This window comes from Mus caroli, chromosome 8 (assembly GCF_900094665.2).
Source record: "Mus caroli chromosome 8, CAROLI_EIJ_v1.1, whole genome shotgun sequence".
NCBI classification, from domain to species: domain Eukaryota; kingdom Metazoa; phylum Chordata; class Mammalia; order Rodentia; family Muridae; genus Mus; species Mus caroli.
This window is the reverse complement of record NC_034577.1, coordinates 29,470,433-29,484,328: the sequence shown is the minus strand read 5'-3', so window position 1 is coordinate 29,484,328 and position 13,896 is coordinate 29,470,433. Positions and strand designations below refer to the sequence as shown.

General features: G+C 44.8%; 1 long non-coding RNA gene across 1 annotated transcript; it reads left to right on the top strand.

Annotated features, from left to right (window-relative positions):
• Window positions 1–384: 384 nt before the first annotated feature.
• Window positions 385–11,829, top strand: LOC110300771. The gene is made up of 5 exons (XR_002378622.1): window positions 385–419; window positions 773–841; window positions 4,358–4,578; window positions 11,331–11,456; window positions 11,712–11,829. It is a non-coding gene; the product is annotated as an uncharacterized LOC110300771 (long non-coding RNA).
• Window positions 11,830–13,896: the final 2,067 nt, after the last annotated feature.

The following is a 13,896-nucleotide window of genomic DNA, read 5'->3' as shown; positions in this document are numbered from 1 at the left end:
GAAAGAAAGAAAGAAAGAAAGAAAGAAAGAAAGAAAGAAAGAAAGAAAGAAAGAAAGGAAGGAAGGAAGGAAGGAAGGAAGGAAGGAAGCAAGCAAGCATCAGCAGCCCTCCAGGGATCCTCCAGGACTCCAGCACCAGATTCAGGTTGCTCAGACATCCAGCCTCGTGGGCTCAGCAGCCACCTTTCTCTGCACCCTTCTGTCATAAGACAGCCATTGTTGGATCACCCAGTCACACATCCTGTAAGCCAGTCTAGTAAACCCCATTTCCTGTGTCTATCCATCCTATCAGCTCTGTTCCTTTAGAGAACACTTGTTAATATGACGCACACGTCACCGTAGTTACATAGAACACTGAGAGTAAACATTCATGTAAGTTATGGTCCTCAGATGATGGAACATGTCAGTATGCCACTCTGGTGAGATGCTGATGAAGCGATAAACTTTAATGTTGCAGTACAGAGGGTGTAGACCAGTGGTTCTCAACCTGGGGGTCATGACCCTTTAGGGGGTCAACCAACCCCTTCATGGGAGATGCATATTTACCCTGCAGTTTATAACAGTAGCAAAATCATAGTTATGACTCAGCAACAAAAATAATCTTATGGTTGGGGAGGTCACCGCAACATGAGGAGCTGAATTAAAGGGTCATGGCATTAGGAAGGCTGAGAGTCAATGGTATAGAAAAAACCTAGGTGCTTTCTCCTGGACTTGGTTAGGAATCCCAAATGACTGTAAAAATTATAGACTTAAACATCCTCTTTACCTCTAGCTAAAGAGCTATCGGCAGTTGAAGGCTGCTGGGAGAGAAGAGCCAATTTCTCTAAGAATGTTGCCCCTGGTAAGTTGACCACACTTCACTGGAGGACCACACATCCAAGAATATTTGAGCAACACAAATTGGATTTGATGGGGCCAGGGAGGGGAGGGGGGAGAATAAATTGGCTGGGTAGGGAAGAGGGGAAATGGATGCAGGAGGAGTTGGGGCAGGGTCAATATGAACAGAACACACTGTAAGGTATTCTCAAAGAACTGGCTATTCAAAACAAAAGCTAAACAAAAAGCGACAAAGTCCTTCGGGAGTTACTCGGATATTCTCTTTACTGTTTTAGCGGTCTGCTCTTTGCTCCTTCTGCACTCGAGCAACCTAAGTAGCTTGCTTTCTTTCCCTCTGCCTCTTGCAAGGAAAGCTTTTTAGAAAAGGAACTCATGAAGCATGGAGGAAGTTCCTGGGCTTGATCCCCAGCACAACCCTGCATAAACCAGGCTCAGACCTGTAATTCTAGAACCATGGGCGTTAAGGCAGGAAGATCAGAAGTTCAACTCCATTCTCAGCTACTCAGTGCACACCAGCCTACAGATGGCGTTATCTCAAAATAACAACAAAAATCCAGATCGAGGATGTTGATTACTTCCGCCAACATTTCTCTCCTCTGTTCTCATCTACAAACTCGAAGTTCAGCTACTTGGGAGGATCTCAGCCCCATCTGAGCAGCCTAAACCCCCAACACGGCGCTCTGTAAACCCCCAGCACACAGAAGAGCCCTTTACTCTGCCTGTCCTCTGCAGCTGAGATGATACAACTGTAAGTTCAGCCCTGAGGTTGGGAGAGAAAGAAGCAGAGGCAGAGACTGGGACAGATAGTCGGACTTGCCCTCCATCTCGGAGGGAATTCTGGTTAAGACCAGTCCTCCTCGCCCCCAAGAAATTCACATTTGCTGCTGCTGCATACCCTCAGATAAATGGCTGACTGTTCTCTATGCAGAAGCCATAGTATGAACAAATGAGGCGGAATTCAAGTCGCCAACATCAAAGGGGTGAGAACAGGTAAACCCAAGGCATTTTAAGGGACTGAAGAGTCGGTCTCCGGGAGTAACGAGAAGGGAGAACTTGCTTAGACCGTTAAGAAAATGTGAATCTGATCAGATCTAAACAGCAGAACTGGGGACTGGTTAGCAGAGGCCTGGGGAGCCCCAGGGAGGTCCAGCCCTTTACTCCTTAAAGCCATGCTGGACAAAGCAGTGCTTCAAGGGCAATGGTTGGAAGGTAGAGTCAATTCCTGATGCTTAAAGATATTCAGTGGTGGGCAAAAGACTTGGATGTGATGACTTCCATATCTAATTCAGGAAATAGTCAGTGCATCATATGCAATAAAGCTTTTGTTGAATGGATGCAGGTCATCTGTGATAAACTAATATACTGGTAATACATTTAAGCAAAGCCCCAATCTTCTAGCTGGTATATTGGGATAAAATTAATAAATTTCATTATAATCATTTATTCGTTTTGCTTTGTTTTGTTTTGTTTTGTTTTGTTTTGTCTTGTTTTGTTTTAAATCAGTTGGGACAGTATGGCAGCCGCTCATCCCAATGGTATTTCACTTGTGAGCTTTAGTTTACAAATCCAGTAAGAGCCAAGTATATGGTACAAAGACTGTTTTAATAGATTTCTTGATCCACATGAGACACTATTACACTGTATTCTTAAATGTTCTTATTAGTCACCAAATTACCTGCCATAGACTACTTAAACTCAGAGGGTTTTTTGTTTGTTTGGTTGGTTGGTTTTTTTGGGGGGATTTTGTTTTTTTATTTTTGTTTTTGTTTGCTCCTGGATTCAGTCCATTGGGGGGGGGGGCAATACAGCAGAGCTTTTCACACTATGGCGGCCAGGAAGCAGAATCCAACAGGAAGTGGCCAAACACAACACCACGGAGGACCTCCCTCCAGTGACCTCCTCCATTTTTCAGCATAAACCTTCAATAAAGCTTCAGAAATGGTTCCAGAAAGCATCCAAAGCAGTGTTACCAATGGGGACCAAGTGCTCAAAAAATGAGCCAGCCAGGAACCATTGAGATCCAGATCATGACAAGGCTTAGACCTTACCTAAGGCTGACCTGTCACATCAGAAAGAAACAGAAACAAAGGAGACCAGGTTCACGGAGCAGAAAGCAGGTTGGTTAAAGACTGTAACATACTCTCTCTTAAGAAGACTCTAAGCGATGTCTAGGACACCAGGGAATGGTACCAGAACACACTGAGTCTTACGACCTTGAGGCTGAATCTACAGTCTATCACCGGAAAAGCCAGAGTGCTCTAAGATGAAGTCTCCAGCATGGAACTTCCTGGTCCCCTCACCCAGGCAGGATTTGGTGTATGTGGTGGTATGGGCCATGGTCCCCATAGGCTCGCATATGGAACAAATGGTTCCTGGTTGGTTGCATGTGTAGGGAGGTTGTGGGCCCTTTAGGAGGGAGAGCCTTTCTAGAGAAAGGATGTCACTGGGAGCAAGCCTGAGAGCTCATAACCACATCCCCTTCTGTTGCTCTCTGCCCTTTGGTTGGAGATGCCGTCTCTCACTTTCCCACCCCAGGTGTGTGATACCACATCAGCCCCATCATTATAGACTCTGGAACCGTAAGCTTAAATAAACACTTCTATAAGTTGCTTTGGGTTATGGTGTTTTATCACACCAACAGAATTAGCTAATATGGTGTTTATCTGAAAACGCTCTAGCAATGTTTATCCTCCATTAAAAAAAAAATCATCCCCACCCTCAGATTGCCCCTAACCCAAATCAAATCATCATTGTCTTTCTTTTTGGGGGGCAGGGAGATAGGTGGTTCTGAGACAGGGTTTCTCTGTGTAGCCCTGGCTGTCCTGGAACTCACTTTGTAGACCAGGCTGGCCTCGAACTCAGAAATCCACCTGCCTCTGCCTCCCAAGTGCTGGGATCAAAGGCGTGTGCCACCACTGCCTGGCAAATCATTTTCTTATCAGAAATGTTATATAACTTTACCAGTAGTTTTTTCAATTGCTTCAAATCATCAATAAGAGTTTGATATTAATAAATACAATAAATAAATAGATGTTCCTTCCATTTGGGTGATCATTTATCAACATTCATTCAAACTGGTTTATTTTCCTTGTTTATAGATTTTCAAGCTCTTAGCCAGGCCATATTCACTCAACATGCATATTTAAACCCATTTTAAAGAAACCTTACCAAGCGTTTTGTTCTGTCTCAGAAATCCTCTTATATACTAGGATCATAATGCCACTCAAAATAAGAGATTAGGGCCAGCAAGGTGACACAGTGAGTGCTTGATTCCAAGTCTGATGACCTAAATTTGTTCCTTGGAAGCCGCATGGTAGAAGGAGAGAACTGATCCCTGAAAGTTGTCTCCTGACCTCCATGTGCACACCACAGTACTGTACAGCATCCCCCCCACCCTCTCTCTCACACACACACACACTGTAATCATCACAACATTTAAAGTGACATTGTTACTGCTCTTAGCTGTCTCGGGATGCTGGATTCTTACTTTTATTTCCTCTTTGCCTCTAAACTTTGCCAGGAAGGAATGATGCCCCTGCTTCCATTTGAAATGTCATCTTCTTTGAAGTTTGGAGGCATCTGCTCTCAGCAGCATTTTCAAACTAATGATGAAGGTGCAGGGACCCAAGTGCCATCTGGACCAAAGGCTGGAAAACCATCCTATGAGTCTCCTTTGCATGATGCCCCTGGTGGTGACTGCCGAAGACAGCAAATTGTACAGGATTCTTAAACTCTCCCCAGGTTCAGCATGTTTTGCCAAGGGCTTCATTTTCAGTAACGGCTGCTTGGAAACTCAGACCTTCCCACCCACAGCTTGATATTTTCTTACTATCTCTGTACCGCCCTGGCTTTATTTTCCTTGTAGGCATTTTGGTTTCATTGGCTTCATGTTGAAAACTTTTTTTTTCTCACAAGGAGGGGGAATTGGAACAAAAGATAGACTTGATTGCTTCTCTGATTAGCTGTGTGACTTCAGATCATTTGCACAATCCCATTTTACAAAGTTCAAGTCTTTATGTTTAAAAGTCTTGCTTCAGAAAAAACAACTGTATATAGGAATAGGGATATAGCTCAGTTGGCAGAGTGCTTTTCATATGCAGGAAGCCCAGGTTCCACTCAAAGCCCTTCATGGAGGAGTGGGGTAGCACAAGTCTGTAACTCCAGCACATGGTGGTGGAGACAGTGACCAGAAGTCCCAGGCAAGAAGGTCAGAAGATCAAGAGTGTTCTCTGCTACACAGGAAGTTTAAGGCTAGCCTGGGCTAATGAAACCATGATGAAAGAACGAGACCAGCAGGGGTGGAGGGGAAGAGAAAAAGAAGGAAGAAGAAGACAGAGAAAGAGAATGAAAAGAAGAAAGGAGGAGGGAAGGAAAGAAGGAAGAGAGGGAGGGAAGGAAGGAGGGAGGGAAAGATCCATGGATTCAACTAAGGTACTTTCCTTCCTTCTCTCTTTCCCTGTGGACCTTTCTCATTTCTCTTCCTGCCTCCCCTTCTCCATTCCCCCCTCAGTCCCAAGTCCTTCCCTCCCTTCTTCCACACTCAGTCTCCCCCTCTCTACCTCTCTTTATTCCTTCCTTCTTTCCTTCCTTCCTCCTTCCCTTCTTCCCTCTCTCTCTTCCTCCTTCCCTCCCTCTCTTCCTTCCTTCCTTCCTTCCTTCCTTCCTTCCTTCCTTCCTTCCTTCCTTCCTCCCTCCTTTCCTTCCTTCTTCTCTTTATTTAAAGGTCTCTCCAGATTCACTTCCACAGTCCTGACTGACCGACTCTGTAGTTCAGATTACATCCTGGACCCTCCTCAGCCCTCGAATCCCAACCCTGTTGTCCTGTGATTCCCATACACCTTAGCCAAGAGCTCAGGTTTGAACCCCCTCTGACACCTACCCCACAACCTCAGGTCAACCCCACTTACTCCTACCCTGGCCTTTTCCTGGCATTCTTTCTCAGATGATATACATTCCTTCACAGAGACAGAGACCAGGGAGTGACCCTCTATGCCATCCTAGAAGTCAGAGTTCTATACAACGGTGAAGAGCCTGCCTCTGTATAACTATCATTATAAAATGATGTCATATGTTAAAAACATGTCATATGTTTTTAAGAGAGTATAAAATTTAAAAACATTTTAGAAAAATGTTTAGAAAAAACATTTAGAAAAAAAGAATAATTGAGATACCATTGGATTTCAAGAATATTGAAAATGTCAAAAAAATTAGAAAAAAAAAGAATAATGGAGATACCAAGAATATTAAAATGTTTCCTAAGAACGAAAGGGAAATGGCCTGCAGCCATGGTCTGCTCTGATCTTGGTAGCTAAGCAGGTTCAAGGTGACTAGGACTTGAGTGGAGAAAGAAAAGTGTGCCTGAGAACTGGGGAGATGCAGTTACGCCTCAGTATGCTTTCTACTGCCCACCCACTGGTCAGCAGCCACTTCTCTGTCTACAGATCATTGAATAGCCTGTGCTTGCTAGGACAAAGAGGAAGTGATACTCTTTCTCCCACCACACTCTCCATCCCAAACCCTTCTGCCAGCATGCTCTTCACCAGCCCATGGTGCGTTTTGGACCATACTTTCAGAACTCTGGTCACTTTTAATTTGAACATCCAATAGAACCCAAAGCAAAGATTTGCTCCATCACATACCATAAGATCCCCTCCCTCTCCCATAGTCAGCTGCCTACTCTCTGAGCTAAGTATTCTATCAGAGACTAGTCTTGTTCTGTTCTCTCTCTCTCTCTCTCTCTCTCATTGCTTATATACACATACTGGAAATTTCTCATGGGATCATATTTTAGACCCCTCTACCATATTACTCTCTGTACATTACTTCCTAGTCACAGCTTTTACAAACATGTATATCCCTGCATGAGGACATATCCCCACCAGAAGTGGTACAATTTTAGGGAAGCTCTTAGGAGGCCACCCAATTCTGCCTGACTACAGTTGTCCCTCTGGGGACTGCTCCCTCTATGAGACTTCTTAGCTGTAATTCTTTCCAAACTTGGGAACTGAAGCAAGCTTCTTCCACAGCTGTCTTCTGAACTCTCCCATCACACAGCAGAAGCTCTTCAGTGTGCACCACAGCCACCCTCTGGTGAGCATGCACGAGGCCAGCTTTCCTTTTCAGAAGGCAGTGCCTGTCTGGAGAGGTCCCTCTTCACCTGTCCCAATAGATGGCATTCAGAGAGAGGGAAGGTAAGAAAGTCATAGTAGTTCTACATGTTGAAAAACAATATCTTTCATTTCTTCTGAAAGCCACAAGCCTCTTCCACATAGATAGTCTCTCTCTAAACCTCCACAGCACTGTTCTGTCTAGATTCCAGGTGACTATGGTCAGACCATCTAGTTAGACTGTGGAAGATACTTTCACTCCATTATCCTCAAACATTTTGTTTCTTATTTCTCTTGCTTGGCTCAGTGGGTTCTAAGACTGACTAAAGTGCTGCAGTTACAAAGTGAATAACAGCTACTCTGCACCTTCAAAGTGTCTGAGCTCCTGGAAGAACTCAGATGCATAAGCTAACCAGAAGGCAATGGAGCAAGTGGCATGGTTCAAAACCAAGTCTGGAATCGCAGGCACTGGGCTTAGGATCGTGGCCGTTTACCCACTGTCTGCCTCTGGGCAAAGTTAAATTAGGTCCCTGCACCTCTCCTTTTTCATACTTAATGGAGGTAGTCATTATCCAGGGCTTGTGATGACCAAGAGTTCAAATGTAAGTGCTAACAATGGAGCTCTACACACAGCACGGAGTCCTTGCAGGCTGCAGGCTGAAATTGACGTGAAGCTTCCCTCTCTTTCCCCGCTTCCTCCTCTAGGCCTGTGGTCTTCTCCATCTGGCTCACGTTCATATCCTTGTAGCATCTACCTTCATACAAAAGATGACCATGGGGCTCTCTTTAAAGGCCTGCCCCTTTCCCCTTTGTAGACCCGCCCCTTTAATGTTTATAGACCCATCCCTTTCATTTTGTAGAGCTGCCTCTTTCACTTTTATCCATTAATTAATTTACTTATTCATTTTACAGCCTGATTGCAGCCCCCTCCCATTACAGTCCACCCATACCCTGGCCACTCCCCCGACCCCCGTACTCCTGTTTCCTTCACCTCTGAGAAGGGGGAGGTCTCCCCTGAGTACCAAACCCCTGACACCTCAAGTCACTGCAGGACTAGATTCATCCTCTACTACTGAGTCCAGACAAGACAGCCCAGTTAGGGGAGTAGGATGTACAGGCAGGCAACAGAGTCAGGAGACACCCTGAAGACAAAGCTACATATCTGCTAATGGTGTTTGTGTGGGTGGTGGGGTGGGGGGCTAGGTCTATCCCTTGTATGCTCTTTGGTTGGTAGTTCAGTCTCTGGGAGCCCCCAAGAGTCCAGGTTAGTTGACTCTCTTGATCTTCTGGAGTTCTTATCCCCTGTGAGTCCCTCAATCCTTTCCCTAACTCTTCCACAAAACTTCCCAAGCTCCATCTAATGTTTGGCTGTGGGTTTCTGCATCTGTTTCAGTCAGCTGCTACATTGAGCCTCTCAGAAGACAGTTATGATAAGCTCATTAATAGCATTCGAGATTGATTTTTGCCCATAAGATAGATCTCAAGTTGGGCTAGTGATTGGTTGACCATTCCTTCAGTCTCTGCAACATCTTTGTCCCTGCACTTCTTGTAGGCAGGACAAATTTTGTGGCTGGGTTTTGAGTCATTTTGATTTGCATTTTCCTGATAACTAAGGATGATGAACATTTCTTTATGTGCTTCTCAGACATTTGAGATGCTCTGCTGAGAATTCCGTTTAGCTGTGTACCCCAGTTTTTGAATTGGGTTATTTGGTTTGTTAGTGTCTAATTTCTTGAGTTCTTTATGTATTTTGGATATTATCAGATGTGGGGATGGTGAATATCCTTTCCCATTCTGTAGGCTGCCATTTTGTCCTATTGATGGTGTCTTTAGCCTTGTAGAAGCTTTTCAGTTTTATACGGTCCCATTCGTTAATTGTTGATCTTAGTGCCTGAGACACTGGGGTTCTCTTCAAGAATTTGTCTCTTGTGCCAATGTGTTCAAGTACCAAGGACCAGCCTTGGCGTGGAGAAGGGTTCTGAAAGAAGGGATGTTTGAGAGCCGTGAAACAAACGACTCACAGTCAAATCCTGGGTCCAAGCTGATGGCCTATGTTCTGCTCGAGACAGCTTACCCAATTGTTCTCTCTCTCTCTCTCTCTCTCTCTCTCTCTCTCTCTCTCTCTCTGTGTGTGTGTGCATGTGTGTGTGTGTGTGTGTTCGGCTTGAGACACCTTCAGACTGCTCTCTGTGTTCTGCTTTCTTGAGACAGCTTTGCCTTGCTATTCTGAAAACTCTCTGGAAAGCTCATCTTTTGCNTGTGTGTGTGTGTGTGTGTGTGTGTGTGTGTGTGTGTGTTCTGCTTGAGACACCTTCAGACTGCTCTCTGTGTTCTGCTTTCTTGAGACAGCTTTGCCTTGCTATTCTGAAAACTCTCTGGAAAGCTCATCTTTTGCAGACCAAAAAGCCCAGTCTTTTATTTTACATAGCAACTCAATTTTTACCCCAGGGTCCCTTCTGATTATTCCATGAATCAGGCCTTAGGTCCCCCTTTGGGATAGCATGACATAGTTCCTGCCCCTGGAACAGAGCCAACAGGGTGTGGGCCTGCACGATGTGGACATAACGTTTGTTTGTATACTAGTGTAGATATTTTCATGTTTCTCCTTTGAGGAATGTTCTCTCTGCCAAGGTTAATGACTACATGATAATCAGAGACATCATGAGTCTGTCTCCGCAAATGGTAGAATGCTGTGACCTTGTGGACAGCCTTTAAAGCTGTGGGAAAGAACACTGGAAATGTGTTTAAAAATATATAATTTGTCAACTACGCAAAATATAAGGGTGTTTTATGAATTGTATAAGGAGCTTCACAGATCTAAAGGGACAGAGGCAGCTGCACTATTAGCCAGCTTGTCAGAAAGATGCTAAGGAAGGAGATAAAGAAATTTAGGAAGCCAGGCAGTGGTGGCACATGCCTTTAATCCCAGCACTTGGAGACAGAGGCAGGCAGATTTCTGAGTTGGAGGCCAGTCTGGTCTACAGAGTGAGTTCCAGGACAGCCAGAGCTACACAGAGAAACCCTGTCTCACCCAGATATCTTATTGTCTGTGTTTATGCTTACTGTCTCATCCAGAGAATCAAGGGACAGGGGTTGTAGGATGCTGATTCATGGGCTAATCAAAAGGAAATCTGGAGTAAAGACTGAATTTTATGATGTGGGAAGGGACTGCCACAACATGAAGAGCTGTATGAAAAGGGTCACAGCCTTAGGAAGGCTGAGAACCCCTGCCCTATAGACTTGTCTACAGGCAATGCTATGGAGGCTTTTTCTCAATTAAGATTCCATTATTCAGATGTTCCTAGCTTGTGTCAAGTTGACATAAAAACTACTTAGCACTCTAAAACTTCAAGTCAAAATACATTTTTTTGAGTAAGTTGCCCAGTCTCAGATTGTCTGTTACTACAACCAAAACCAAACCCAAGCACCTTTCTCTTCAATGTCTCCCTGAGCATCCACCTGAAATGTATGCTTCACTCTTTGAAACCATCTTTCCTAAAATATAGACATGCCCTGTGGTTTCCCCGGAGTTCTTACATTAAGTATAGAGCAGTTACCCTCCTACCACTTTCTCTCTCCTTTGAAACACACTTGCAAGTAAAACTAGTCACATTTTAACATATATAGAGTTCTGGACGCTCTCCAGCTTAAAAAAACCTCTCCAATATTGCCTAACTTCTATGGTGGTTTCTGTGACGGGGGAGTGCAATTATTCTCTCTGCAGTTTAGATAAGGTTTCAGATGAAAAGTCAAAAGCCACTCGAAAGGAAGTGACTGAGCAGCCTTGGGGGCCTAGGTGCAGGTGGCCCAGTACGTTTTCTGTCACCCATCTTTCCCGTTGAACAGAAGAGCCTACGAATTTACTACTAGGAGCAGCAGCTTGGTAAGGGTTAATTGACAAGCTTGACAAGAGCTGGGTGTTCTCACCCCTTCCCTTTCTACTCTGTCTTGGGGAGGTGGGGGGGAGGGTAGCTTTCTGCTCACTTCAAACAAGGGAAGGAAGGCTTCAGAGGCCATTCAGAGAGCTTTACCTGAGTGCATGTGTTTGTATGTGCATGCATGAGTATGCATGGGCATATGTATGTGTGTTTGTGTGTGTGTTTTCATGCATGTTTATGCAGATGAGTGTGCATGGGTGTTTATGTGTGTGTGTATGTGTGTGTATTTGTATGCAAGTGCATGCACATGAGTGTGCATGGGTGTGTGTGTGTGTGTGAGTGAGTGAGTGTATGTGTTTGTGTACATGCACGTGAGCATGCATGAATATGTGTGTATATGTGTATATATGTGTGTATGTATGTGTGTGTTTGTATACATGCGCATGCACATGAGCATGCATGTGTGTGTGTGTTTGAGGAACTAGCACCTGCCTTCCATTTACCCCAGGAACAAGGGCTATTGCCAGGAATAGAGCAAAGATGAAGGCACCCGATGTAGGGCACCCCTGGAGCCTACAAAGTGTTGTGTACCAGAAAGAATCAGTCTGCCACCAGCAGTCATGGTGACAGCCAGGTGTGTACCGTCTTTCACACTCCCTTTCTTCCTCTCACCCTTTTCCACTTTGAAAAATCCAGAATGGGGTAGGCATGCAGTGTAGTTAGCAGTGTGGCCAGCTATGATCTCCTACCCGGCACTAGCTCCTTGGCTGACACTGGGCCTGATGTGGGAGGACGGAAGGGGTTTAAATTGCATGATGAATCTGCATTTGGGATTGAGCTGGACATTTTTATTATGTGATAAATGAGTCTATTTGTTAATTTTTTTCAGGACCTGCCTGGGAAGTCATCCAGGACCCAAGAAGCAGCATTGGACTTAGCACAGAAAAAAAATAATAATTGCTTTTTGCTTGTACTGTATTGGGTCCAACTCAGTTAATAAAGCAGAGACTCGGTAATAAGGACACAGAGCCTATAACCTCCCTCGAAGGGCTGGAGACCCCTGATGCTGTTGTTTGGAGACAGTCTCACTATGTAGCCCGAGCTAGCCTTGAACTCATGAACCTTCTGCTCTGGCTTCCAATGAAGTGGAATGATGTGGCTATACCACCGTGCCTGGTTAACACACAGAAACCTAGCATTCCTGCACACAATTTAACCCAGTTCTCTCCATGTCCTATGTCTCTTTCTCCTGTGCTTTGCAACAGTACAGCCTACAATGGTCTCGAACTCAGGGTTTTCCTGCCTCACCCTCTTAAATATTGGGAATTTGGCTCTCATAGAGTTGGGAAAGGCTGGAGCAAATTGGGGTATGGAAGAGATGAGGGGGAAAAATGGGAAGAAACAAAGGCCTGGTGAGATAGGAGGTCTGAGAAGCTAGAAGTCCTCTATATAGGGTTGCCAGACTCAACAAAGACGAATGCCACAGAGCCAGCTGGCCTGTTTTAACCAGCTACCTTTCTGCAGAGCTCTGTTGGGAGAAAGTGGGGTACAGTATTGTACTGGTTAGTTTTGTGTCAACTTGACACAAGCTGGAGTTATCACAGAGAAAGGAGCTTCAGTTGAGGAGATGCCTCCATGAGATCCAGCTTCGAGGCATTTTCTCACTTAGTGATCAAGGGGGAGGGTCCCTTGTGGGTGGTGCCATCTCTGGGCTGGTAGTCTTGGTTCTATAAGAGAGCAGGCTGAGCAAGCCAGGGCAAGCAAGCCAGTAAAGAACATCCCTCCATGGCTTCTGCATCAGCTCCTGCTCCATGACCTGCTTGAGTTCCAGTCCTGACTTCCCTTGGTGATGAACAGCAGTATGGAAGTGTAAGCTGAATAAACCCTTTCCACCCCAACTGCTTCTTGGTCATGATGTTTGTGCAGGAATAGAAACCCTGGTAGACAGGTATCTACCTGTAGCATTTGCTGTTCTATGTAGTCGAGCCATCAAACATGAAGAGAAGGAAGATGTGAGAATAAAGTTGTACCCATTAGCCCTAGAGGGCGAAGCTTTGACAGTGCTAAAATGGACCAACTATAGCCACCAGGCAACTCAGCTACGTCAAAAAATGTGGCGTGCTTTGATGGTGAGAAGTCACCAGAGATGACAAATCTATATTTCTAGCTTTAAAGAAATATGGGCCTACACCAGTATGGTTGAGCAATTAAGGCCCTGGACCTTCTGGGGTTTTTTGTTTTCTAATGTGACATATATAATAGTGTGACACATTAAAATGTAGGAGCATTCAGTCTTTAACTTTTGAACCAAATAATCAGGGTGGATTTATTCTTAGTGTGACACATAATTTTAAACTTTTATTATGCAAAGCTGACAATTCAATTTAAATAGGGAGAGTCTGCTTGGCACAATTAATCTAAATGATATTTACTGTTTGCTGGACCTCCCGAAATGCAGAGCATCTTGCAAAATTTGCTCAAGTTCTTTTCTTTTTTTTTTTTGAATTTTTTATTAGGTATTCATTTCATTTACATTTCCAATGCTATCCCCAAAGTTCCCCCCCCACCCTCCCCCACCCACTCCTCCACCCACCCACTCCCACTTCTTGGCCCTAGGCATATAAAGTTTGCATGACCAATGGGCCTCTCTTTCCACTGATGGCCGACTAGGCTATCTTCTGATACATATGCAGCTAGAGAAACAAGCTCCAGGGGGTACTGGTTAGTTCATATTGTTGATCCACCTATAGGGTTGCAGATCCCCCCATCTCCCTGGGTACTTTCTCTAGCTCCTCCATTGGGAGCCCTGTGATCCATCCAATAGCTGACTGTGAGCATCCACTTCTGTGTTTGCTAGGCCTCGGCATAGTCTCACAAGAGACGGCTATATCAGGGTCCTTTCAGCAAAATCTTGCTAGTGTATGCAATGGTGTCAGCGTTTGGAGGCTGATTATGGGATGGATCTCCGGGTATGACAGTCTCTAGATGGTCCATCCTTTCGTCTCAGCTCCAAACTTTGTCTCTGTAACTCCTTTCATGGGTGGTTTGTTCCCAATTCTAAGAAGGGGCAAAGT